We start from the raw sequence: 27,010 nt of genomic DNA, 5'->3' as shown, positions 1-27,010 counted from the left end.
AAACATAGACTGGACAAAACACTCGTGTTTGTACAATAGGGAACAATCCTGTCCCATCTGGGCGATAAACTAGATGATGTAATAGGACTTTTTTACCCCTGAAGATAAAAGGGGCTAGATCATTGGTGGGCAGCTGCTCACCTTTATTCCCTTCCCCCAATCCTGAGGTAGTTTGGCCCCTGGTGAAAGTTAGAGCAGTCTCAGGGCTTCTCTAATTTGCAGCCAGCTACATGGTTCCCTTTTCTCAGTCCCTCCCCAAATGCCTCCTATGCTAGGTTTTTGCGGGGTGAAGGGGGGTGGGTAAAGATGATTTTGACATCTCTGATGGGCTTCCCTATAAAAATGAAAGCTCCAGCTGGCGACTGAAGCTAACTCTGGGCAGCTCCTCTGCTGGTGTAGATCAGCATGACTCTAGAACCGGCTGAAATTTTATCTCAAACACTTTTCCAGTGAAAATTTTTTGACCAAACCAAAATATTCCAGTTTTGGCTGAAATTTGTGTGTGGGGGGGGTGTTTCATCAAAAACCCAGAAATCAAAAGCTCTTTGGGGGTTTGTTTTGTTTTTAATCACTTTTTAATTTTGTCCTTTTGCGCCAAAAAAAAATAATAATAATTTGCAGACGATTTTGAAGGAAAAATAGATTTTTCACAATTTTCTGTGAGCTGGTTTGAAAAATGCCAGTTGTTTTTCCAAGTGACTCCACGGACATGGCTGGAGCGCTGTGTCCATTCCGACCAGCTGGCGGTCTGGTGCCCTGTGCGTCTTGGCGCTGCTCGCAAGAGCGAAGTCAGGTTAGCAGAGCAGAGGGTCTGGTGCTGCGATTCTGGGCTCTGGAGGGGCCAGCGTCCACGTTCCCTGAGCCTGAGGCACGACCCATGCCTGGCGGCTCCGTCTAGCTGATTCAGGACAGGTTTGTCAGGCAGGTTGCAGGGTGAGGCAGATGTGCTACTTGTATCTGTGGAAAGTTTCTGTAGCTTCTGACACCACATAAAACCGTTTTTGTTCAATATCTTCATAAATGATCTGGAGGATGGTGTGGATTGCACTCTCAGCAAATTTGCGGACGATACTAAACTGGGAGGAGTGGTAGATACGCTGGAGGGGAGGGATAGGATACAGAAGGACCTAGACAAATTGGAGGATTGGGCCAAAAGAAATCTGATGAGGTTCAATAAGGATAAGTGCAGGGTCCTGCACTTAGGACGGAAGAATCCAATGCACCGCTACAGACTAGGGACCGAATGGCTAGGCAGCAGTTCTGCGGAAAAGGACCTAGGGGTGACAGTGGACGAGAAGCTGGATATGAGTCAGCAGTGTGCCCTTGTTGCCAAGAAGGCCAATGGCATTTTGGGATGTATAAGTAGGGGCATAGCGAGCAGATCGAGGGACGTGATCGTCCCCCTCTATTCGACATTGGTGAGGCCTCATCTGGAGTACTGTGTCCAGTTTTGGGCCCCACACTACAAGAAGGATGTGGATAAATTGGAGAGAGTCCAGCGAAGGGCAACAAAAATGATTAGGGGTCTAGAACACATGACTTATGAGGAGAGGCTGAGGGAGCTGGGATTGTTTAGCCTGCAGAAGAGAAGAATGAGGGGGGATTTGATAGCTGCTTTCAACTACCTGAAAGGGGGTTCCAAAGAGGATGGCTCTAGACTGTTCTCAATGGTAGCAGATGACAGAACGAGGAGTAATGGCCTCAAGTTGCAGTGGGGGAGGTTTAGATTGGATATTAGGAAAAACTTTTTCACTAAGAGGGTGATGAAACACTGGAATGCGTTGCCTAGGGAGGTGGTGGAATCTCCTTCCTTAGAAGTTTTTAAGGTCAGGCTTGACAAAGCCCTGGCTGGGATGATTTAACTGGGAATTGGTCCTGCTTCGAGCAGGGGGTTGGACTAGATGACCTTCAGGGGTCCCTTCCAACCCTGATATTCTATGATTCTATGAAAACACTCCAGTAGCAGATGGCTCTTCTTGGACTTCATGTAATCGCCTCTCGCGTTGTTCATAGGGCCCTGCTCTTCGCAGAAGATGTGGGGGAGGGTTATTGTTCATACGGCAGGAGTGGGAAGGAACTTCATCTCGGCATCTGATGGCAAGGCAGCTGAACAGAGATGTTTTAAAAAGGGATACGTCATTTCCTGCCTTCGTGTGACAAATAAGCCTCTGAAGCTCTCCCCCAAAGTGTTGTGCTGGAGGTTCGCTGGGCTTTGCTGGGTCCTTTTCTCACTGAAGCAGCATGCCAATTTCAATGGCGTTTTGCAAAACTTTGTCTCGAGGCTCTGACCTGCGATGGCCAAACGGGCCCCGCAGCAGCTGTGTTCAGGGGCGGGGGCATGGGAGTAGGTGTGAGGAGGCTCGGAGGGTGAGTGCCAGCAGGTCTCAGAGCTCCTAGGTGCTGTGGCAGGATAAATATGACTTTGGTGGGGAGGGGAAGGTAAGTGTCTGAGCCACTCTGAGCTGATGACTGAATACCTCTAAGAGAATCCCAGCTGTAAGCAGCTGGGCCACCATCTCCCTCCACTCTGGGCTCCAGCCCTCGAGGACGGTGGGTGCACAAAAGCTCCATTTTCCCTGGCACGTAGTTCCCCATTGATACGCTCTCTGCTGCTGCTGCTCCACCTGTTTGGCAGTTATTAAAAATCAACAAGCGTCTCTCCTCCCCCGTGCCCCGTCCCCTTTGCTCTGCTCCGCCAGGTGGTGGTAAAGCCAGCCAGGATAGGCCACCCCGGCACGTGCGCGCACTCACACTGTGCATTTTGAAAATGCTGGTTGATCCAGCCTTTTTAGCTTTCATACGGTTTTAAAGGGGGGCAAAACCAGTCCCCCTACCCCCAGCCCAACCATCCTGCAGGAATCCCCATAAGAATGGGAGAAACCTGGGAGAGGCAAAGATGGTCACTCTCTGTCCCGCTCCTTGGCCTGTGCCGGGGTGGGAGTGGTGACGACTGACTAGCTACAGACTTCCCTCCCATGCAAGCTGTCCCCTGCCAGAGCCTTGCCTCTTCCCTGGAAGGGCACGAAGGGAGTTTATTCACATTTGCAAAAAGAAAAGGAGGACTTGTGGCACCTTAGAGACTAATCAGTTTATTTGAGCATAAGCTTTCGTGAGCTACAGCTCACGTCATCGGATGCATCACATTCACATTTGGCCTCTCTGCTGATGCTGCCCGCATAGGGCCCTATTATGATAGCAGTTTTTGTCAGACTGGTACCTGCCCCCTAGACACCAGAGAAGGTCACTGAGCCGGTGTCAGACCTCAATGCCCTTGGTGCAGACAGGTCCAGTTACACCGGTGCAACCCCATTGAAATCAAGGGGGCTGGGCTGCTGCGGCTGGGAGTGGCATTCGGCGTAAAGTTTGCGTTTTGTGCCGGAATGAAGACTCGGAATGCTTGCCCTCTATTGCCGACTGTTTATCAGGCGTAACAATAGTGGTATTACTGGGTGTGCCTTTTATAACGTCCGAACCCCTTTCTCCGGGCCCGCCAGTGGAACACGCTCCGCTGCCTGTTTGGAAAGCGCTCCCTGGAGCCAGTCCTCTCACTCTGGAAACGTATCGCTGCGTCTCTGCAGTTATCACGCTCTTCTAGAATTCATGGGGGAAGTCATTCCGTGCCAGGACTCCTGTAACAGGCTTCTTTTCACGTCGAAGGCTGGAGCTGGAGCAAAGTTAAAGCCATGTAAAAAGCAAGTTAATTATCAGGGAATAAAGGCCCCATTATTTGCTCTGCCCTGAAGCAAGAAAAGGAAATTCTTCAGTTTCCTTTCCTAAATTCAAATTAGCCTCTCAAGAGATTGCTGTTGAAGGCAGTCCTGGCACAGGGACAAGGCCAACCGCATCCTGAGATTTACGTGGAAATTTAGAGAAAAAACAGCTACCTTTAAAGCATGGCAAAATGTAACGCCCCAGAGGCTGCACGCACAGGGCCTGGCTCCTCTTCCTTACTCAGAGGAACTCTGTTGACACAACTGACCTTACTCCTGATTTACACCAGCATAAGTGAGAGGAGAACCGGCCCCATAGAACCAATGATCTAATCTTAGATATTTCGATGACCCCCATTACCACGATGCCATATTGAAGGACAGAACATTACACACAGAACTAAAAACGCTTTACAGGTGGGATCTGAAGCCACACGCTGTTTAATACCACAGGTCTCGAACACCCCTCTGGAGAAACATTGGGACTGTGGAATCCCAGAGCAGGTAATGCTCTTCTCGAGAGCATTTATACAAGCCAGGCCAGGCACACACCGAGCCTAGCGCACACAGACACGATTTATGCCTTGCAGTTTGTGCCATGAAGGTGAAAGGTTCAGCCTTCAATAACAGATGGTGCCAGCGAGCTATTGGAATGGGCCTGGGGGACAGACGCGCACCTGTGGTGAAATTAACCATCCACTGGGATAAAACTGGTGCCTTGGGAAAAAACGCAGCTGAAACAGCACTTCCTTGGCAGCACAACGCTTGGGTCTTAAAAGAAGCATTTGAAATTTACGTTGCGTGCCAGAAAAAGTTGTAATTTGAATATACAGCATGGCACACGAAGCAGAAACTGACTTCTATTCAAACCCAGGCAGGGTCTGAGTAAAAGAAATATTTTCACTGCAACACAAGTGCAGGATCTGGCCAGCCACTCATTTTGGAGAACAGTATTTTAAACTGTGATTTGTGGAAGAGAAAAATTCAGGGTGGCAAAAGCAAGCTTTAGTTCTTTGTCTCATCCATGTTAGCCTGGTGGCCTCTTACACAGCTACTCCTTGGCTAAAGGCTGCTCCTGCTGTATTGAGGCCCATCTCCACGGAAGCCTCTCTCCAAGTCCTCCCATAAACCGCTGCGCTCAGCACAACAGGAAAGGCCTGTGGTTATAGCTCTTCCAGAAAGCCAGGCACTTACAGCTGGCGTCAGGATAGAGTTGATTTCTGCGCCCCGCCCCCCACGTGAATTTAGAGGGCGGTTGGTATTTCTTTATTTTATTTAGCGTTTATGAGTTTGCCCTGCCGAGTGTCCCAATGACTAGGTGAAGGCCTAGTCACAGGAGAGACTGGTGGCTTCTAGGTGACTAATAAACTGCTAAAAATCACATTCTTATTTGATTCACTAGGAAGAGGTGCCCCGCAGGATCCATGGAGACAAAGTCCCCTCTGTTGGATTATTCACAGAGAACCAATGGCTCCTGAGGGACTGACCCAAGGGTCCTTGCCCACACTGCTGTGGTTTTAAAATGCCAAGCACACACCTTTTGGCCTTTTACTCAGCAGCTCTCACAGGCAGAAAGGCATTTTGCCCAGGTGACGATTCTCTTTCTGGTCGTGCCTGAGCTGGGTCACAGTTATAATAATAAAACTGAGCTCTTCTACAGCACTTGTCATCTGTAGATCTCAAGGCACTTTACAGAGCAGGCCAGTATCATTATCTTTCTTTTACAGATGGGGAAACTGAGGCACAGAGCAGTGCTATGACTGGGCCCAGGTCACCCAGCAGGCCAATGGCAGGATTCCTGAGTCACAGTCCAGGGCTTGTTGGCTACTGTTATAGTATATGTAAAGACCGCAAATATTAATAACGAACATGTATATGGTGCTATAAATTTAGTCTGTGCTTTAGACACAGAAAGAGGGAGACATTCTCTGTTCTGAGGAGCTCGTTCATCTACAGGCACATGAAATGTCCAAGGTCAGAGAGGGAGTTCTCGTAAGAGTTACTGGCCCTACCCTGTGCCCAGACGGCTATACCATGCCTGCTCTATTGCCATCCGATGAAGTGAGCTGTAGCTCACGAAAGCTCATGCTCAAATAAATTGGTTAGTCTCTAAGGTGCCACAAGTACTCCTTTTCTTTTTGCGAATACAGACTAACGCGGCTGCTACTCTGAAACCTGTTAGTCTGGGGGTGACGGAGCAGAGCTAGATGGGGCAGGAGGGGACCGGTGCCTTCAGCTAAGTGACAAGGGGAGGTGATCTTTGGAATGGGGACAGGTTGGCACAGGTGAGAAGAACTAGTCCAAGCAGAGGGCTCAGACAGCAGCCAGTACTGCCCCACTCCATCCCCAATACCCAGTCCTGCTTCTGCCCACTGGCCTTGCTCTGCCATTGCCCCCCTTGCTGGGTTTGGTCGAAGCGCCATGGATCGACCCATGAATTTGCCCTTTCGGGTGTTGTTTCGAAAAGAGAGTCCCAGACTTGGTTCTCTTCTCCACAGTTTCATCCAATTTCTCATGGTCCCCAGATGGATTTATTAGTGTGATGAGTCCGTTCCAGGAAGAGTTTCAAACCGCTTTTCTCCTCTGCCGAGCAGACCTCAAGCTCGAGGAGAAACCCTTCCCAGACTCTTGTTTCCCTTCCTACCTCTGGGCCCTGACAGTGCCATCTAGCATGGAGTTTTCCTGTTCCTGTTCGTGGCGAGAATCTCCATGGCATGTCAGCTCCATTAGTGTTCCTCCTGGCTCCAGCCCCCCGGCCGGAGTTCTCCAGCCTCGTTTCATGAAACATCGTATCCCCTTCCAAATCCTAGGGCAGCGAAGCTTCTTACTGGCAACACGCCGGGATACCCTGGGCAACTCCTGCAAGTGAACACAACACGTAAACCTTTCTAGTTAAAATCACACAGCCCTTGGGCCAGGGCTGTCAGTGGAGTCACACCCGGGATGCGTTTTACTCGTTGTTTTAAAATGAGCTCTCCGTGCTGCTTATTTTGTCCCTTCAAGTTGATCTCCTTTGGGTAGCACTGGATCTCCATCTTCTCTCCTTTGAGGTCTGCTTTGGCAGATGACTCCTTCCTCTTTCCCATGCTAAGGGACAGGCACGTTCTCCTGCAAAATAGGCAGCTTTCCAGTTTTTTATACAACCAGATTTGTGTTGCTGTGGGTGAGGATGCAGCTGGGAGCTGGGGTGGTGCAGTGTGAGAGCGGACTAAGAGCCGTAGGGAATAATGGGTGCATGTCCCAAAATCACATTGTTCCTCAACAGGTTTTGTGCTCACAATGCATGAAAAAAGTAGGTATATGAAGCCAGATTGTTGCAGTGGGGTACGGTTAAGTGCAGAAGGACCTTGAATTAGTAGAGATGGATGAGGAAGTACCCATGGTTCTGCCCGTAGACTTTGACAGAAGTTTGTTCTTTGAGTGCGATCGCAGGGCCAGGGGAGGTGAGAGGAAGGGCTCTAATCCTTCTGGAGGAACTCTGTGTAGCCAGCTAGTCCCCTTCCATCCTGCCGTTCACCTTCAGGACAGGTTGCTTCTGCAGTTCTTACCACTAACCACAATGCTCAGGGCAGCCCCAGGTCACCCCCCTAAGAACGCTGCCCTGGACTCCCTGGGTTATTTTTCTTTGCTGATATTTGCAGTGATTCCTATTTGTCCTGCAAAGCGGCCCGCTCCCCTCCCCCTCTTGGGGGCTTTTCTCCACTGGCCTGCCCATTCTAATTCTGTATCCCATGTATTTCTCTGGCGACGTTGGTTTCTAAGAGCCAAACCTCATCCCAGTGTGTTTTCCAGCCAGAGGAAAAGAAAGCAAGCAGCAGGTTGCCCCGGCGTGAGCTGGAACGCTTCCTCTAAGCGCTTGTTTCCTTCTAGGGCCGGGGTGGCCAACCTGTGGCTCCGGAGCCCCGTGCGGCTCTTCAGAAGTCAATATGCAGCTCCTTGCACAGGCACCGACTCCGGGGCTGGAGCTACAGGTGCCAACTTTCTAGTGTGCCGGGGGGTGCTCGCTGCTCAGCCCCCTGCTCTGCCCCAGACCCTGCCCCCCCCCCACCTCTTCCCCACTCCCTCAAGCCTGCCAAGCCCTCACTTCTCCCCCTCCCCACCAGAGCCTCCTGCGCACCGTGTAAGGGCCGATAGCGGGAGGCGTGGGGAGGGAGGGGGAGGCGCTGATCGGTGGGGCTGCCGGCGGGCGGGAGGCGCTGCAGGTTGGAGTGGGGGGAAGAGAAGGGGGGCTGCTGACCTATTACGGTGGCTCTTTGGCAATGTACATTGGTAAATTCTGGCTCCGTCTCAGGCTCTGGTTGTTCTAGGGAGCGAGCGAGTCAGGATGGCGTCTGTAATCCCAGCTCCACAGTCTGGGACAGAGAGATTGAAATGGAAGAGAGAGCTCCCCCAGACCAGTCAGCCTTTCACCCCGCAGCAGTGGCCATGCTCACAGCGGGTTGCCAGCGCACACCCACCTCTCAACAGGCTTATGCTAGGAACGAAAAGGCGTCTAACTACACACAACCTGCACACCCTCCTCGCCACATCTTCTATCGCCAGGCAGGCCCCGTGGCCGCTGCCCAGACGTGCTGTTCGCCCAAAGGCCCTGGGGCTGCTGCATGAATTCCCCGGGGCCACTCACTGCTCCGATCCAGCACTTAATTTTTTATGTGCAGTGTAACCCAGAGCCTAAAAAGATCTTAAGTCATGGTATGTAACAGAGACCTCTGTCTCTCTGACTTGGTGCATACAGTCCAACCACTCTGGAGCCATCTGAACGCCAGAGTTTAGTTCCATAGATTGTCAAATTTCTCACCCGCTCATCAGTAACACCTGGGAAAGCCACTCTGCCCAGACTGGGCTGTGTAAGAGATGATGGTGCGGGGCTGTGTTGAACACCAGAAGGGCATTTTTGGTGTTCTCAGACATGGAGTAGTCACGGAGGCCTCCATGCATGCCCAGCTCGTACAGCCAAAGGAAAAGGCTGATGTTTAAAGAAGCTCCTTGTGGCGCCGGAGACACCTGCTCTCAGCTATAAAAATGGATTAGCTGCTTGCAGCTGGAGCCCATCCAGCAAGGCACACATGCTGCAGGATTCCATTTGGCGTGCAGAACCCAAGTCATGAAAACTCAGTGAAGCAAATTCATGGGACAAGTGAAAGTTAAAAGGAGGATCTGGAAGTTGTGATCATTTGGCAAGAGAGATTCGAGCAGCTAAAGATGCAGCTCTGTCACTGAGCTTTGGGTTCTAGCTTTCCAGTCACTCCTTGAAGTGTCTCTTCCATTACTCCAGGCATATGAATCTGGTCCCAACATGCTCCCAGCTGGCACGCTTTAGGCATGGATACAAACTCTAAAGCAGCAGATAAAAACTCATTGTACTCCCACTGTTGGAAGGACTCCAGGGTCCTATGCACAGTGAGTAGTAACATATTCAGTCCAAAAAACGCTCTCTTCATGCAACATTCAGGATGCACAGTATAGAATTGATGGCACCATAGCAATGTTCCTGCAGCTCTGCGACCTATCCTGTGTGCAGTATGGTGTATATTCAGCAATACAATCACTGATTTAGTAAGTGCACCTCTAACAAACAAACAGTATGAAAAGTCTCCGGAGCTTTCAGAGAGATGCACTTGTCATTTAAGGGGCCTTTTCCAGAAATCCCAAGAACTAAGAATTCGGTCTTTCCACGACATACTACAACGCCCCAGTTCTCCTGGAAAATCGTAGTCTGCTGCTAGCCCCTGGTCCTAATACAGCTCTGCCTGAGTCATGAGCCACACATGGAGTTGTATTAGGCTCTGAATTGTCCCAAATGATGCAAAGAGGAAAATGGAGCTAAGCCGAGAGTGTGTTTGGGTGATGGCTATGCATTTGCTTTTAGTGCAAGTTTTGTGCTCACTGCTCCACACAGTCTGCACTCCCCCAGCCTAAAACAGCACGCTCGCTGTAAGGTCTTTGCAGCACGCACAAAGGCAAACAACTGGGACCAGCCCTTGGAAATGACTGGGAAAGTCAGGATTGTGGCAGGATGCTCTGAGTTTGGAGCGATTCCTGCTGAACGCGTGGGCGGCCCTGGTAATTACATTACTCTGGGATCTGTTATTCCAAAGGCAGTTCACTGAAATGTGGCAGTTATTAGATTTGTCTGCTGGGCAGTTCACAGAGGAACAGAAGAGAGAGACGCTCAGACTGGTCTGAGTGCAGCTCGCAGGGAGGGGGCATTCTGAGCAGCTCAGCTCTCCCCTGCAGGGAGTCAGGGCTTCACAAGTGCTTGGGTGATGCACAAACTGTTGCTCCCTGGAGACAGTGAATGACCTGAGGTTGCAGGAAAGCCTGTTTGGAAAGCCAGCTCCACTGAAGCCTGCAAAGCTGTGTATTTCAGGCCTCTCCCAACCCGTCATCCCCAGCAGCTGGGTTTTTTCTCTGGGACTCTTGGCTCTGAGCTGAACTCAAATAAGGTCTCTTGAATGGGCAGATAAGACAATGAGTGAACAGGAAATGAATGTGGCACAAGTCTGAGCTTACTAACCGAGACGTTACATGGGGGATTCAACAAGGGTCAATTAATCTACCAAGCATTGGCTCCCAGGGCAAATTAAGTGCCAATTTTCTGCACTGCTGAAGAGGTAAAGAATGAAAATGATAAATAACAGGAAGTTTCAGATGAAAAGAAAGAGCAAGATTGGGGATGACGTTCTAGGTGCTGGAGGCCAGCCAGTAATTAAGCAAACACGTGCACACACCACTGCCCTCTGCTGAAGGGACCATACGGGGAGACTTGCTGGAAGATACGCCCCCTCCCTCTCCTGGCTCGAGCTAGCTTAGCAGCTAAATGCTGGTGCTGTAGGGGCAGGCCGGGGCAGCACCTGGGTGAGGCTAGTGCTGGCCGTCCATACAGACGCTCCACACACAGGGCTGCTAATCTACACCCTGGGTCGTCCAAACCAGTTTTGTGTTTAACATGCAGTTTCTGGCTAACAATCCATGCTCTTGAGCCCAGCTCTGCTCCCCTCACTGGCAATGCACGCGCTCCGTGGCCCCGATCCTCAGCTGGTGTGGGCTGGTGCTCCTCCTTTGACTTGCAGGAAGAGCTTTTATCTGGGTAAAGTGGGAAGAATTAGCGTGCAGTTCAAGAGAATACTTAAGCCTATCTGTGACTTTCAGCTGCCGGGTCGTTCCAATGAATTCAGGGGGAGTGCTCACCTGTTTTGTTACACACACGCCAAAGTACCCTCTCCTTAACTTAGGTAGGGCACCCTCGGGCATTCTTCGCAGAACCACTCTCGCTGTAACTTAGCCTGGCACCGCTCAGGTTTGGGCCAGCTGCTCCTTCCCTGTGACGGAGGGGCCTCTGGGAGAGCACTGCAGCCCAAGATGCAAGGTGCAATGCCACTCATTCTGGGGACCTTCGCACCTGGGGGCCCAGGGCAAACTTCCTCTTTTGTCCCGTCCCCCCACGGTATGTGCTGTGTGTAACGTGTCTACGTCTGCGGGCGCCACTGACTAAGGAGCCTGGGTTACTTTTCTGATGTGGCAGGTGCTCCGATGCCGTTGTGATGGGCACTCTGCGGTAGACAGAGCTGTTGCCAGGATGTGGCCACCAGGGCATGGATGAACGAGAGCCTCTTCCAACCGAGGCAGAGTGGTGTGTTTTATTCCAGCGGCTGTGAAAGCCTGTGTGGCGGAGCGTGAGGTGGGGTGACCGAGCGCCCCTCTGCCGACAGAGCCCACCTGTGAAAGGTTCTGCAGATAGCGCTGGAAGCAGAGCGAGGCCATAGGATGGCAGAGCAGGTTATGTCTCCTGGGGGGTGGCGTGGTGTGACTGGAAGGCTATGCCAGAGGATGCAGACTCCTCTCCCATGCACTGTCCCCCTCCCCTTTTTCCTAGCAGCTGTAGTGAGAAGAGCAGCTTTGAACCACCCCCACCCCCCGCCAAGTGCAGCCTTCTTGCCCCCATTCCACGAGAGAGAGAGAGAGAGAATATGAATCTGGAAAGAGCAACTTCCAGGGGAGCTCAGTTCATCTCATGTTTATGGAACCTGATTGAAAAAAATATGCCCCCCAGCGTGTGTGGCCCATTCCAAGCAGCCTCTCTCCCCCACCCCCTGCTCTCACTCCTTCCAAAGCAATAACCCCACGCCCCCGCGGGCGGTTCTTCCCCTTCTCCACCCACAGCAGCTTTCCTTGCCAAGCTGAAATGGCTGCTCTGCGGACCCATCTTCCTTCATTTCCTTTCCTTGCGCTCCCTCTGCAGGCTCCTGGCACTCTCTGCCTCTGCAGGGCTTTGGGAGCCTGCACTGCCCAGATGGGAACCGAGCCCTATTAATCACCCTGCTTTGCGCACAGCTCGGAGGGGCAGTTCTGAAGGGAAACGCTGTGAGCATTAAGAAGTGTGAAATCGCCTTTGATCCCTTGCTCTCCCCGCACCCCCCAGCCTGGTCCTTGGGCACTCTCCGCCTGCCAGATTGTGCTGAGTGGCCTGTAGCGTATCCGTTCACAATAGACTAAAAGAGCCGAAGTGGCAAAACGCTTTGTTTCACGTGCTCACAGATCTCGGAAATACTCACTTCGGGGGCTGAAACTTTGGTCGACTTGTCTTATCCCCCCAGCCTCCCATCTTGTTTGTCTCTTTTGTTCACCTGTTGACTCCTGTCTTCAGTGTTGCCTGTGATGATGGTTGATTATTTATCTTATGAGAAGGCTCCTAGGCGCTAGTCCGGGCCCCTCTGGTGCTATGTGCTATACAAACACAGAACAAAAAGACGGTCCCTGCCCCAAGGAGCGTACAAAAGTAAGCAGAAGACACGAGACGCGCTGGATACACAGACTGGGAAGGTTAGGAAAGAATGACCTCATGATTGTCATGTTTTATGTAGTCAGCACAGTAGAGGAGCGTTTGAAGGTGGCTCGTGAGGTAGCTTTGCAGATCTTTACAGGGAGCCCTGGGGCAATGTGGGAGAAAGCGCGAAGGTGCTCATTTGAAAGTTTAACAAGTGGCTGATGTCGGGGGCCCAGGGGAGACACAGCTGACTTCTCAGCAGCAAATGAGAGAGGAAAGGTAGGTGTGGCCTGACTGTCACAGTATGTGGGGTCTTTTTTCGAGCTGCACCTGCGGGAGTCTGTAGTTTCCACAGTATGCATCTGATGAAGTGAGCTGTAGCTCACGAAAGCTCATGCTCAAATAAATTGGTTAGTCTCTAAGGTGCCACAAGTCCTCCTTTTCTTCTTGTGACGACATGAGACTCTCCACTTTCATTCAAAAATTAAGGACCTGACCCATGAATTTTTTCACATTTGGGGCTGGCAATAGTGTGTCTGGGGCTGTTTATTTTGTTACATTCTGTTGTTCCGTGCTCAGCACAAGGGGGCCCTGGTCCTTGACTGAGGTTCCCAGGTACTGCCACAAGACAAATAACAACAATAGGCTACCGTTGCAAAGGGGACAATGAGTGTGGAAGCCAAGCCATCCTGCAGCACCGTCACAGAAAGAGCCGACGGCCCAGGGCACTCATTCTTAATCGATGCTTATGTGGCTCCAGCTCTGGCTTGGGGATTTTCTATTACTGCTAAGAGATCCTGTAGTGTTGGTCTCGGTCCAGGAAATGCCCGTTCCACCAGCCGGAGATCCCTGCACAGGGCCCTGGAACTATGGGAGAGCGGGAGTTCATTCCACGAGTGACTGGACGCTGCGGAGCCAGCCCAGCCCTGGTGAACTGGGGATCTTCAGGGGCTGTTCAGATCTCAGCCCTCCCCTGCTGGAAACGGGCCAGTCTTCGGTCAGGGATACCTTTTGGAATAATAATGCTGCCACCTTGTGGGGAAACCTCAGAAGAGCAAGCAGAACAAGTAACCCCCCCCCAAAACCCCCCTCCACCCGCTGGGGGAGCATCTACCCAGGCCTTGTCTTCACTAGGGTACAAGGCTCTAACCTCCTGGTAGTGAACGTGTAACTGACACCAGGTAAAATCCAGGTTGTGGTTTTTCCCATGAGTTCGCAGCTCCAGATAAGCCCTAGGCTCCCCTGTAGACTTTACCTCAACCTGCGAACTCTTGGGAGAACCACAAGCTGCCTTGTGTTCACTAGGATTTGACCTAATGTCAGTTTAATATGAGGTGAGCACCCACCTTGCTCCTAGTGCAGACGTGCCCCGAAAGGGCGGGCCCTGAGCCGTGTTTGGGGAACCCTGACTCCTCCCCTTCAGAAACGCACACCTCCAGAGTGCGCTTTTTTCAAGGTCGAGTGCAGGGTCTCTTGCTGTCAGTCTGGGCAGAGCCCAGCCCAGTGGGGTCCTAACCTGGCAGGGGGCCCTGGGTGCTGCCATAACACTGAGAACCGATCCCTTAGCTCCCTGCCACTTGTCTCGCAGCTGAGAGGCAGGGCTGGCGAAGGCAGCAGGTCCCACTCGGCTGTTCTTTGCTGTGCTGCCGTTTACTGGCCGCCACCCGTCGTGGGCCCCTGGGGGCAGGGACTGTCCTGACGTGTTTGGAAAGTGCCTGGCAGACACTGGCTGCTGCTACCCCAGGTAGTAATAAGAGCAACCCATAACTCAGCGGGCCAGCGTGGGACATGTTCCCCTGGTGGGGAGTCCTTCCCTGAGCTTCCCAGCTCATGCCCCAAGGCAGAGAAGCAGTGACAGTGTCCTCCTGACTCCCTTGGGAGCGTGCCTGCCTCTGTCTGTCTCAGACCCCTTTCAAGCCCTACCACGGTTATCAGTAACGGGCCAAGTTCGGACCTGCTAGGAGCCGGTGCCGCTCCGTCAGCTCCACCACTGACACCAGCCCTGAGCTTGGCTCCGTCTCTCTGGAGTAACTTGCCCTGATGCTGGCCTACAGGCTGGCGGGAGTCCAGGTGCCATTGATGGGGAGCCCAGCAATGGGTGGGTGGGGCAGCATCTGGAGCCCCTGGACTGAGTGAGGGGAGGTGGGGGTGGGCCAGACGGTGTCATGTGCTGGCGGAGAGGAGCCGGGAGCAGACAAACTATGCCAGCTCTCCAGTTCCCCCGTTCTTGGGTGACTCCTCTGCACCATGGAGCCCCTTGCCCTCCTGGCACAAGGAGCCTGGCAGCAAGCTAGACACAACTGCACACACTTGGCACGGGTCAGCAACCACAAACAGCCCACCCTGGGGATTCATCGCCTCAGGAACCCCTTCCCCCAGTTAGAGATCTGCTACCTCCTTTGCTGGTAGGCTCAGCCAAGAGACCAAAGGCTGAGCAGACCCCACTCCCCCTCGCTCCCTGAGGCCCATTGGTGGGGCAGCAGGGGCCAGGTCTGCAGCATTGATACCCGGGCTGGACCGAGGCACCTCCGCCTCCCAGGCTGCCCATCAAATCATGCACCTTTCACCAGGACCAGATTCTCCTCTCCCAGCTTTGTGTGAGTTGTAGAAACTCATCAGGAAAGCCCACGCAGAAAGCCCTCCTATTTCCCCTCACCGGCCAGAGGCTGGTGAACATGTGACCCGTCTTTTCTGTAAGAGGAGAAATTCTCCCCTGGGGAGAGGCCCTGCCTGCCAAGTATCCCACAAGCACATTTTTATGGCATGACGCCAATGGGGCCTCTGCTAAAAAAAATAATTAATGGGGGTGGGGGGACGAGAGTAAGATACAAGATCTGAACAGGGCTTTAAACTGCAGGCAAGCTCGGGAGCTGCTGATCTGTAAGCCTCGGCCAGAGCGGTCTGCCTCTGCGCTCCCTAGGGCATGGCTGATTTCCTTTCTCTGCCTGCAAAGTGCTGGCCAAATATTACAAAACATCCTTTTCCTTTTAGCTCGTAGCCTTCGGAAAGATCCCCCCCCCCCCACTGTCTGTCCCGCTCTGCTGCTGGCCATCCCCTTCCTTCCCCACAGTCCCTTCCCGGTGCAGGGCTTGCTCGCTGCTTTCCAAGAAGCAAGAGGCAGGTAGTGCAGTGAGAGTCGAAGCACCAAAGAAACCCGGGAGAAGCCAACAGCTGGAAAGGTAGGGAAGGAAAGAGAGCTCTTGGAGCTTTCTCATCAGACTGTGGGGGAAAGGGGCTGGCAACAATTCAAGCTTCAGCCGGGGTTACTTTCCCTGCACCTTTGCCTACTCCTAGGAGAAGAGTTGGGGCATAGTCCTGCTCCTGGGGAAACCAGTGGCACGGATCCTATTGACTCTGGCATGAGCAGGATGGGGCCTGGCCTGACTGGGAGGGGAGGTGGTTGTGGCCCCATCACAGGGCTGAGAGGTAGCTGCTGTGATGGAGAATTGCTTTATTTATTCATGAGGTCATGTTGCTCACAGCAGTGGGATTGTCCCCTTGCCCTTGGAAATGGGTATTTTCCTCCTCGGAATGGGGAACGGGCTCCTAGAACCGCCGGCTCCTGGTGGAAGAGAGTTGCTCAGACCCTCCTGCACCGCAGACTCCGATTGCCTGGGTGCTCCTTTGAAGTGCCTTGGGAACTTGGGTGCATGGATTGTGGGTGGGCTGATGCGGGGGAGAGCCGCTGGAAGGGTGCTGTAGCAAGGCGCTGCGGGGAAGAGACGCTGCGCAGGGCTGTCATGAGGCAGCTGCAGCCAGGGCTGTGAGTGACGGCTGCTTTCAAGTGTTAGAGAACTAAAGTTTCCATTCTTAGCCAGGCAGAGATTGGGGCATCCAGTAACATCCCCACGAGCCAACGCCCCCTGATCCCAGACCCCTTCCCTTTCTCCCAGAAGGAGAGCAGAGCTGGTTGGGTTTTCTCCAGCACCTATCATGTTCCTGACCCCCAGGGAGCCCTGTGCAGGGGTGAGCTGGTGCTGGCAGTGCAGGGGCCATGCTGTTATACCAATAAATTAAAAACCAGCAGGATCTTATTGAAGGGAAAAAGGCAAAATACCACATTTATTGTGAATACAGAAAGAATCATAGTAAGCAGTTAATTATAGCTATAACATTCCATTCAGTTTCATATTTATTCACACATTCATTCATACACACACACACAGGTTCTGCAAGGTTGTTATCATAGTTACCAGCCTTAGAGTTGCTCATGCCAAGCCACTGGCCTGGTGGCCTGGACATGAGGAGGGAGCAGGGCCTCGTCAGATGCTCATCTGATGCTCCTGGAAGTTGGTTTGCAGAATCAGACCCCAAAGTTCTCACTTTCTAGAGTCCATTTTTATAGGAATTTCTTCCTATGCCAGTCTGTGGGAATTGCTTCATCATGCTGTTGCCGAATCAATCGGCAGATGGCACATTCCTGACGGCTCCGTGCTACCAGATGTTATCTTGTTCTTTGGTTCTCCCATTCTTGAGGCTGTTGGGTGGATTCCAGTCTGCCCCCCCGGGGATCCTCTGGTTATTTCCACTTGACACATTCTTCAGCCGATGGACACTGGATTCTTAGGCTGGCACCTCCCTGATCATTCAGTTGTTATCCACACCAAGCATCCATCCACGTACACCCTCTATCTCTATTTTAATCACAATTGTTAATACAACAAAAGGGTGGGGAGTCTCTGGGTGCTGTTTCTGTTGTTACAGAGTATTGCTTTGAGTCTCTCTCTGTGTGAATTGCTTTGAGAACAGACTCTGTCTTAGAATGTACTAACACAATTAGCAGCTTGCAAGTTTCACACATAGAGGGAGAGAAACAGTACCAAAACCCAAGAGACCTCTTAATTAGTAATACCCTGGAATTTAAACTATGGGGAATCAAACTCATTTGTGATTTTAATACAGACCTTCTTTAATATGATCCAACAATGCAAGCCAATGTAGCAGACATCCTGCGCTCACCCCCAGCCCTGCGCATAGATCCTGAGGAAGGGCGGAATGGGGTGGGACACTGGAGCTATCCCACGTTCTTTTCCCAAAGTACCCTGAGAATTAACATCTGCCCGGCCCTGCCAGCACTGGGGATGAACAGGAAGGACCTTCCGCCTCTGAAAGGCAACACCTGGAACAGTGCAGCCTTCTCCCCAGCCCATGGGGTCACCGTTGGGTACCCGTCAGAGATAGGCAGACGGGACATCTCTCCGAAAGGTCAGCGTCTCTGACAGAGCGCTTCGACGCTCTCCTCTTATAGCACTGGGCCCAACAGCCCTAAGACACCTGTGGCAACCAACAACCTCCCTGTGGCCTTCTGGCTCAACAGGAACCTAGCCATGAGGCACAGCCACGGACTTTCAGCCACCCTCACTGCTTGGGGTCTGTGCAGTTACCTGGAGCCCCCCTCCAAGGTCTTCATCATGACGCTGTTGGCATTGCTAAGGGGGAGCAGCTGGTCCGTGCAAGGGAGACAACTCGTGTTCACACCACACAGATGCTTCCGATAATCAAGAAGCAGGGCAATGTGCAGGGGCCTCTCTGCCCATGGAAGTCAGGGGACAGTAACCTTTCTCCAGACACAAAGGTCTCCCTTAAAGTTAGTGATGTTTTTAGCTTCTGCCTAGTAACCCTCAGCACCTAACCCTCAGGGGTCCCGGCTCAGCATCCCTTCTCTCAGAGGCTGCTGCAGGTAGCCAAGAATGCTGCATGTTCCCATGTTGGCTTTATATAAATTCATGGTACGCCCACATCTTGAATATTGCGTACAGATGTGGTTGCCCCATCTCAAAAAAGATATATTGGAAAATGTTCAGAACAGGGCAACAAAAATTATTAGGGGTATGGGAACTGCAGCCATATGAGGAGAGATTAATAAAACTGGGACTTTTCAGCTAGGAAAAGAGACGACTAAGGGGGGATATGATTGAGGTCTATAAAATCATGACTGGTGTGGAGAAAGTAAATAAAGAAGTGTTATTTAAACCTTCTCATAACACAAGAACTAGGGGTCACCAAATGAAATTAATAGGCAGCCCATTTAAAACAAACAAAAGGAAGTATTTCTTCACACAAAGCACAGTCAACCTGTGGAACTCCTTGCCGGAGGATGGCATGAAGGCCAAGACTATAACAGGGTTCAAAAAAGAACTAGATAAGTTCATGGAGGATAAGTCCACCAATGGCTATTAGCCAGGATGGGCAGGGATGGTGTCCCTAGCCTCTGTTTGCCAGAAGCTGGGAATGGGTGATGGGATGGATCACTTGGTGATTCCCTGTTCTGTTCATTCTCTCTGGGGCACCTGGCACTGGCCACTGTCAGCAGACAGGCTACTGGGCTAGATGGACCTTTGGCCTGACCCAGTCTGGCCGTTTGTATGTTCTCACGTAGGCAAGGTAGGGTGTGAGACAGCTGGGAGGCAGAGCCTCCTAACGGCAGTAAAGCCTCTGCAGCAGCACTGTCTGCTGTCCCCGTCAGCCCCCACAAGTGCTGTGCTTGGAGCAGGTTTGGAGCCTGTGTAGCATTCAACGAGGAATCCGGAGGCTCCAAGGAGGCATTTAAGCCAGACTCCCTGTGACAGCCAGACACAGCCTTAGTCATGTTCCCCAGAAACAAAACATAAAACCTGAGCCCCAGGGCAGCAGGCAAGGGCTTGGTGCGCTCTTTTTCCAGGCACATAGAACTTTTCATGGAATTAGATTCTGACTAATTATTACCAGCTGTTTCTTTGCTGGCAGCAGCCGCTACACAGGCCGGCTCACGCACGTCGGTCCTGAGGGTGCCCGAGGGCTGTGGGGCTGCGGCCGACGGCAGGAAGCTGTTCTGAACTTCACGGGAAGGAGCAGGGACTCCGTGGTGGATTTCTCTGCAGCCTTTTGAGTAAGTAGATTCCCAGTGCTCTCTGTGCTCAGGCACCGCGTCTGGCTGCTGCGTAACCAAGGTCGGCGGTTGTCTAAGTTTCTCTGCAGGACAGGCCTGCTGTGTTTCTGCCTCTGGATGATCCCGAGGACAGCCAGTCGCTTCCCTCTGGGAAACTGGTTTACTGGCATGCAATACACAGCATCGGGAGCCAGTCTTCAATGCTTTCAGCTGGGCCTGAATAGCCAAGGACTTGTTTGCTGTGCATGGCCATTACAGGTCCTGTGATACCTTCCACAGCTTGGAAATGAAGCCAGGTGTCCTGACTCTCAGACCTGTGCTCATTTCCAGACTCTGGGAGGAGTGTTATCGAGTGGACAAGTCATCTCACCTCACTGCGTCTGCACCTTCCCCATCTGAAAAACGGGACAATAATCCTGGCCCACTTCACTGGGGGCTGGGAGGCTTAATTAACGTTTGTCAAGTGCTTTGAGAGCTAGCGACGGGTGAGGGGATATGAGAGAGCGCAGTGTTTAGATTCTTGGGTGTCGAGAGCCCTCTTTTCTCTCACGAACGGCTCAATAATTGTCAGCCAAGCAAGCGTGTGAGTGTGTGAATGCACGTGCGTGTGTGTGTGTGTGTGTGTGTGACGATATCTGACAGGTTTCAGAGTAACAGCCGTGTTAGTCTGTATTCGCAAAAAGAACAGGAGGACTTGTGGCACCTTAGAGACTAACCAATTTATTTGAGCATAAGCTTTCGTGAGCTACAGCTCACTTCAATACCTGACAGTAGCACAGCGACGGGGGAACTTGTTTATCAGTAGCATGGAGAGTCCCCTTTGCCAGCAGCACACTGTGTCTGCAGATGTGACTGAAATAGCCCTGAGCCCCGTAATTAGACCCCCGGAAGAGCTCTGCCCACATGCAGGCTGACACAGCATGCACGTCCCCTTCGCTCGTTCAGCGTCCGGTACAGAACAGCCTGGCCCCTTCCCACACCACCGAGGTTCATTTGCCAATGCACACATGCTGCATGAGTGTTGGCTCCATTTGACAGTGGCTGCATGGCAGCCCATCTAGCGAAGGAGCGAGCCACTGATGGCCCCTATGTGTTATGGGAGGATTCACCCTTTAAGGTCAGGTGGCTGTTTTGACAGGACCGACTTCTTAGGAAATATTGAATTCTTGCAGCTTGGCAGCACTCCCTGTCTCATGATGCCTGGTGAAGGCACATCTGTGAGATAAATCACTGAAGCCTGGAGAGAACACCACAGCCCTGCAGTGAGGTCAGGAGCCAAAAAGCCATCTTCAGTCTGCTTGGGGAGGCAAGGTGGCAGGGTTGAGTTGAAATGCAGCCAGTTATGGTAGTGTTTTGCATCTGCAGGCATGTTGGGCTTTACAGAGGCAGAAAACAGCAGCATTTTAAAAGCTATTTTAAACGAAAATAGCTGCTGGGAGTTATTTTAAAATCAGAGGCAGCAAAATTAAAGAGCTCTGTTGGCCCACAGGAGTCCTGCCGGTCTCAGGGCACTGCCCTTGTAACTTTCCTTCCCACCACGTCAGTGCAAGGATCTGTTATGACTATGAGCAAAGACCAGCTCCTTGTGAATGTCAAACTGTTTCCAGCTGTTTCCGTATTAGTCAGACCCGTGGGTGAGGCAGAGACAATACTTACCCCACAACTGCAAAGCAAAAGAGACAGAAATAATGCAGGGAGCAGTGAATGCCCATCCCGGTGTTCATGATTCTCGAGCCCAGCAACGCTACCCTCTGGCAAAGCCTGGCTCCGGGGTCACTGTGTTCTATGGAGTCTATCCAAAATCTCAGGGCTTAAAAACATGTTACTACTTATTTGATTAGTGTGATGCTCCCAGAAATGTGGCATCTGGGCACATGACATTGGAAGGCTGGACTTTTCAGTAAGGTTCAGCACCAACATCGGGGCCAGACTTTCAGTAGAGCTCAGCACATTGGCTGCACATTGGCTGCTGAGCCCTTTGGAAAATCTGGCTCCGGTAGTGGGTGAGGAGCACTTGGAAATCTGCCCCTGAAGGTGCTGGATTAAGGTGCCCACAATGAGCAGCACAGACCTCCTGGGCTAAAGACCCACTGGAAAACACTCTGCTTGCATTCCCCCCCTCCCCTCCCCAGCTCATATCTAGGGAGGGTCAGTGTCAGGGGGAGCATCTTTTCTGATCTCAGCCCAGGGGAGTTGTTGTTTCTTTTACTGTTTGCACAACCAAATATATATGCAGTAACTGTGTTTACTAAGTAAATACAAACATGCAGTTTAGCTACATCGAGACTGCCTCTAACACAAAGAATACAGGTACCACCACCAGAGGGCTTACAAGCTATTAAAGTGCCTATCCTACACACTACAAAAAGAACAGGAGGACTTGTGGCACCTTAGAGACTAACCAATTTATTTGAGCATGAGCTTTCGTGAGCTACAGCTCACTTCATCGGATGCAAAGTTTAGTTAGTTGGGGGATTGAACTGTCGCTCACGAAAGCTCATGCTCAAATAAATTGGTTAGTCTCTAAGGTGCCACAAGTCCTCCTGTTCTTTTTGCGAATACAGACTAACATGGCTGCTACTCTGAAACCTACACACTACAGGAACTGACAAGACAAAACAGTTCTTTAAGATCCCAGCTGAGAAGCATAATGTACAATAAGTGTAGGCTTAAAAGTGGCAGGTAAAAATAACGGCATCAAAAATCATTGCCTCTTCACTTGCCTGCCAAGACCTGAGATCAGGGCTCTGCGCTTCCCCTGCTGCAGCTGGGCACACCCAGACCTCTGGCACACTTGAAGGAAGGCTGCTCTCAGCTCTGTTTTACTGCGAGGGTTTCCCTCCTGCAGGGTAACCGGAAGGCAGGTGTTCGCCCGTAAAGAGCCTGTCAGGTCCTCTCTTCAACCTTGCCTACGTTAGAACATTCCACGGGCTACCATCTAGCCAGTCTACAAAGCACCCCGTGTCCCCAGGGACAGCTTCGTCCAGCAGCACCTTGGCTTTCACTCCACCAAAATGCCTGCACTTGCTCTGAGCTTGGCTAAGAGCCACGCTATTCAGCATCATCTCACTGCCAGTGCAGACAGCAAGGGGTGGCCTAACAGCTGCACCAGTGCGATCAGTCCTTCACACACTATCCTGCCATGTCCCTTTAGCAGTCGCTGTGCTGTCCACTAGGCTCTTAAGGGAGCTTTTTCCAGGCTATTCTCTGAGCCCTGCTCTTGATTGTTCAGGGACAAATGGCTGTTTGGGTTATTACTCCACCCCACCCATCAAATCCTTGAATGAGATGAACAATAAGTGCCTCGGATGGCTGGAGGCCACTCTTTGGGAGTTACCACTGATAAGTAACCCAGACAATGCCCCTGCATGTCAAGGAGGCCTTGGGAATCGCTTGCACTGCTCAGCCATTGGCAGGGGACATTGCACACGTCAGCTAGCTTTAGCCACATCCTAACTGTGCACTCGGGTGGGAGACCTACTGCAGTGACTTTCACCTGACTTGGCTTTCTTCTGGGTGATACTCAGGGCAGCAGGAGCCTCCAGACCATTAGACTTTTCCCTGAAAAGAGCTGAACCACAGAAGGTAATTTTCCCTTGTCTAAAATAATTTCTTTAGACTCTGGGGAATTTGGGTTGGTTTTCGTGCTCCTGTGATTAGAACCATCCTAAATGCTGTAGTCTGTGATCCCTTTGCATGCAGAGGGGAGAAATTCTGGGTCTTTATTTATGTGGACAACATCTGGCATCTTTCAGTGTTGTGTGGATACGAGAGTACGTGCAGTGCAGGGCTCATCCAAATGAGTAAGGAGTATTTTACCGCATCAGACGAACCCCCAAGGAAACAACCCAGCAATAGAGCTGTGGTGAGATGATTTTTTGTTCTTGTGGGAAAAAATTTAAAAGAAAACAGAAAAGAGCTTTCCTTTGTGTTGACATTTTTCTTTGAAAATGTTTGGGTTTTTGTCAAACAAAAAAGTAAAATCCCCCAACTGAAAAGTTTTCAGTCTTTGAGTTTTCATTTTTTTTATAAAAATGCCCAGAATTGGCCACAGACGTTTTCTTGTTGTCAAAAAGGCCACTTTTTGTCACCCAAAAAAAAAAGGAATGTTCAAATGAAAAACTTCAAGCCGCGATGTCGTCATCTATGTGTTTCAAATGCTGATCATCAAGACCAGTCCAAGGGCCAAGGCAGGACCAAGTAACCCTAGACCACCCCTGACAGGTGTTTGTCCAACCTGTTCTTAAAAACCCCCAATGGTAGGGATTCCACAGCCTCCCTTGAAAGCCTGTTCCAGAGCTTAGCTACCCTTAGAGTTAGGCAGTTTTTCCTAAAATCTAACCTCAATCTTCCTTGCTGCAGGTTAAGCCCATTACTTCCTGTATGACCTTCAGCGGACATGGAGAACAATCGATCTCCATCCTCTGTATACCAGCCCTCTGGTTCCCCATCCCCACTCGTCGTCTTTTCTCAAGACTAAACATGGCCAGTTTTTTAACCTTTCCTCATAGGTCAAGTTTTCTAAACCTTTTATCATTTTTGTTGCTCTCCTCTGAACTCCCTCCAGTTTATCCACATCTTTCCTAAAGTGGGGCACCCAGACCTGGACAGAGTCCTCCAGCTGAGGCCTCACCAGTACTGAATAGAGCAGGACAGTTACCTCCCGTGTCTTACATAAAACACTCCTGCTAAATGCAGCCCAGAATTATATTCGTCTTTTTCACAAATGCGTCACATTATTGGCTCATATTCAATTTGTAACCCCCAGATCCTTTGCAGCATTCCTGTGGAATGGTTTTCTCCAGGAGTAGAGGCTATTTTCAGGGAAACACAGCGCTGATGGAAATATCTGCCTCATCAGGGATTCCTTGATTGGGTTCCTGATTGCCCCAGATAAGAGCCACTGAGCCTGTGATTGCTCTTGACACAAACTCAAGAGGAGATTATTTTTCAGCAGCTGTGAATCAGATTTGGCAATTGTTACATACAAAAATGTTTGTCTGTTCCTAAAATGCAACATTAAGAACCCTGGTCTTGGGACATGTCCTGCTGCGTAGATGGGATTTCGATGGCCTTTGCCATTTTGCCAGTGTACACTTTAGCGTATTACATATAAGAAGGGTACAGCCCTCAAATTCACAAAAAAAACCAACAACCCTGGAAAATAGCCAATTCCAACATAAACATGATGGGACTTGATTCATGTCTCTGGATACTGGTACTTTGATATCAGACTATCGCTGCGGTATCATTAATGTTATGGATGAGAGTAATATAGTTAAATGCAGACAGTGTTGGATCTTCTGCACCACTACAATACAATGGCAGCACATGGATTTAGTGGTGAGAGCAGGGAAGTGTGTCTAGTTCGGAGCTTGGAGTCCGAACCTCTGGGAATCGTGACTCCTGGATATTGTCTGTGGGTCTGCTACTGTCTTGCAGCATGATCTTGGGCAAGTCTGTGCCTCAGCTTCTTACTGTGGAATGGGGCTAACAGCTGCTTACAGAGGATCTGAGAGGGTTGATTAATTAATGTGACCAGATAACACAGTGATGGGCACCTGACAGATAGATGGACTAGACACGATGGGCTAGATCCTCCACTTGGGTGAATCTGTAGCTCCATTGAGTTCGGTGGAGCTATGGTGATTTATACCAGCAGAAGATCTGGCTTAATGACTGTGAAGGTCAATGATATCCTCAGATAAAAGGCTCTAGAAAAGTGCAAATGATTGTGATTTCTATGCAAAAGGTAAAATACTCCATCTCCAATTACAGCTTTGCATGGTAATGTTTAGTTCAATAAAATAGGATATAACTCCATATTATTACACCGATACGTGGCTGTTATTTTAACCACAGAGGCACATCCAGATTACAGCTTGTCATCGTTAATAAAAATGAAAATCACTAGTGCTGAAGAATGGTTGACGATTGCCCAGTAACCACTACATACCAACTGCAACAAGTCATCCACTCTGTACACAAACAGGGAGAGCTGAAGGCTCATTCGCAAATCCGCCAGAAAACGGGATCTTGTCAGCATCCCCTTCCCGTACCATGTTCGTTTCTTATAACGATGCATTTACCAACATAATTTTAAAATATAGCTGTAGGTGTACGCCTCATATTACAATAGCTGCCATCTCTTCCTGTTGTAAGACCATCACCATGGGTCCCATGCCATGTCTTTTATGCATAAAAACAGCCACAGGCTTCTCTGGGAGAGTTTCTGGCATTGGAAGTACATAGTTGGGTCCCAACACTCACTACAATTTGTTTCAGTAGTTTGTTAGTACAAGAATTCGTTATAGGCCAGGTTTATGTGGATGAAAGTCTCCCATGCCTGTGTGTGAGAGATGCTGTCCAGATTGTAGGAAGGTTTTTTGAAAACTAAGCTGGTTTTGTTACAATTGGAGCATTTTAAACCATTTGCTGGTATTTTCTGTTGGGCTGTTTGCTGTTCTGAGGGTGCAATGGGCATCTGTGTAAAATGTTTGTTTCTCTCCACCTTGGACAAAAGTATCATGCGCCCCGTGGAACCAGGGTTTTGTTACAGGACTGTTGTGATGGTGCAGACGACACTCTGATTCTGTCCCCCCACCTCTAGACGGGTGTGAGTAAACAGTCAACAGGGCTAAGGCCTGCTCTCCCTTCGCAGTTTGCACCTGCAGAATGAAGTGAAATCAGAGCACTTGCAGCTCCAGCTGCTTGAGTTGCAGCCACAGTCAGGGAGCGAGATTTGCAAGCACCCAGATTTGCACCCACCCTTCAACTGTGGGTGCAGCTGCACCTAGGAAAGGAAGAACGGACCTCAGCACTTCTGAAAATCTGCCCCTCAGAGCTGACTGAAAATGACAACCCCCGTCCCGGACACCGGCTAGTTGAGTTTGTTTGGGATGTTTGACATTGTGATAAGTCAGAGATAGTGAGCAAGGAAAAATGGTATGTCACCAGCTTGCTGGGGTTTAGTTCTCATTCTTTTTTTACTGGGGCAAGGAATGTGAATGTAAAACATCAGCTTCGGCCCGGACGCAACACCCAGGGAGCTTGGGCCCTGTCTGGAGGAATTCTGTGTGGCAGTAACAGGGGCAGGTGTCTGTGCATGGGCAGATTACTGCATCCTGCTCCTTTAAACAATGCAGAAGGGGCACACCCACAAAATGCTGTAAGCCCTCGGGCCTGCAGGCTTTCCCCTCCTGGCTGAGCGAGGTCTCTTTTGCGGAGCCCCCAAGATGTCCGACTCCCATTGTGCGCAGTGTCAGACACACAATTCTCCGCAGTGAAATCTGAACGGAGGGTGAAATGTCCTGATCTCACACTGAACTGGAAGATTCAGGGATTGCAGGGAGGGCACCCGTCCCCCCAGCTCCCTGCTGCAGGCATTCCTCTCCACCCACGCAAATTCACTGCCCTCTGCTGCAGAGCATCCTCTCCCTGCCCTTCATCCACCCCTCCACACGCTGCCCCCTCTGCAGGGCATCCTCACCCCCCTCCATGCCCCCCCACACGCACTGCCCCCTCTGCAAGGCACCCCCTCCATGCAACCCCCCCACACTCACATCCTCACCCCCCCCGGCTGCCCCCTCTGCAAGGCACCCCCTCCATGCAACCCCCCCCACACTCACATCCTCACCCCTCCCCGGCTGCCCCCTCTGCAGGGCA

The sequence above is a fragment of the Eretmochelys imbricata genome, chromosome 26 (assembly GCF_965152235.1).
Source record: "Eretmochelys imbricata isolate rEreImb1 chromosome 26, rEreImb1.hap1, whole genome shotgun sequence".
NCBI lineage: Eukaryota > Metazoa > Chordata > Testudines > Cheloniidae > Eretmochelys > Eretmochelys imbricata.
The sequence above is the reverse complement of the archived record's forward strand: the minus strand, read 5'-3'. Positions refer to the sequence as shown.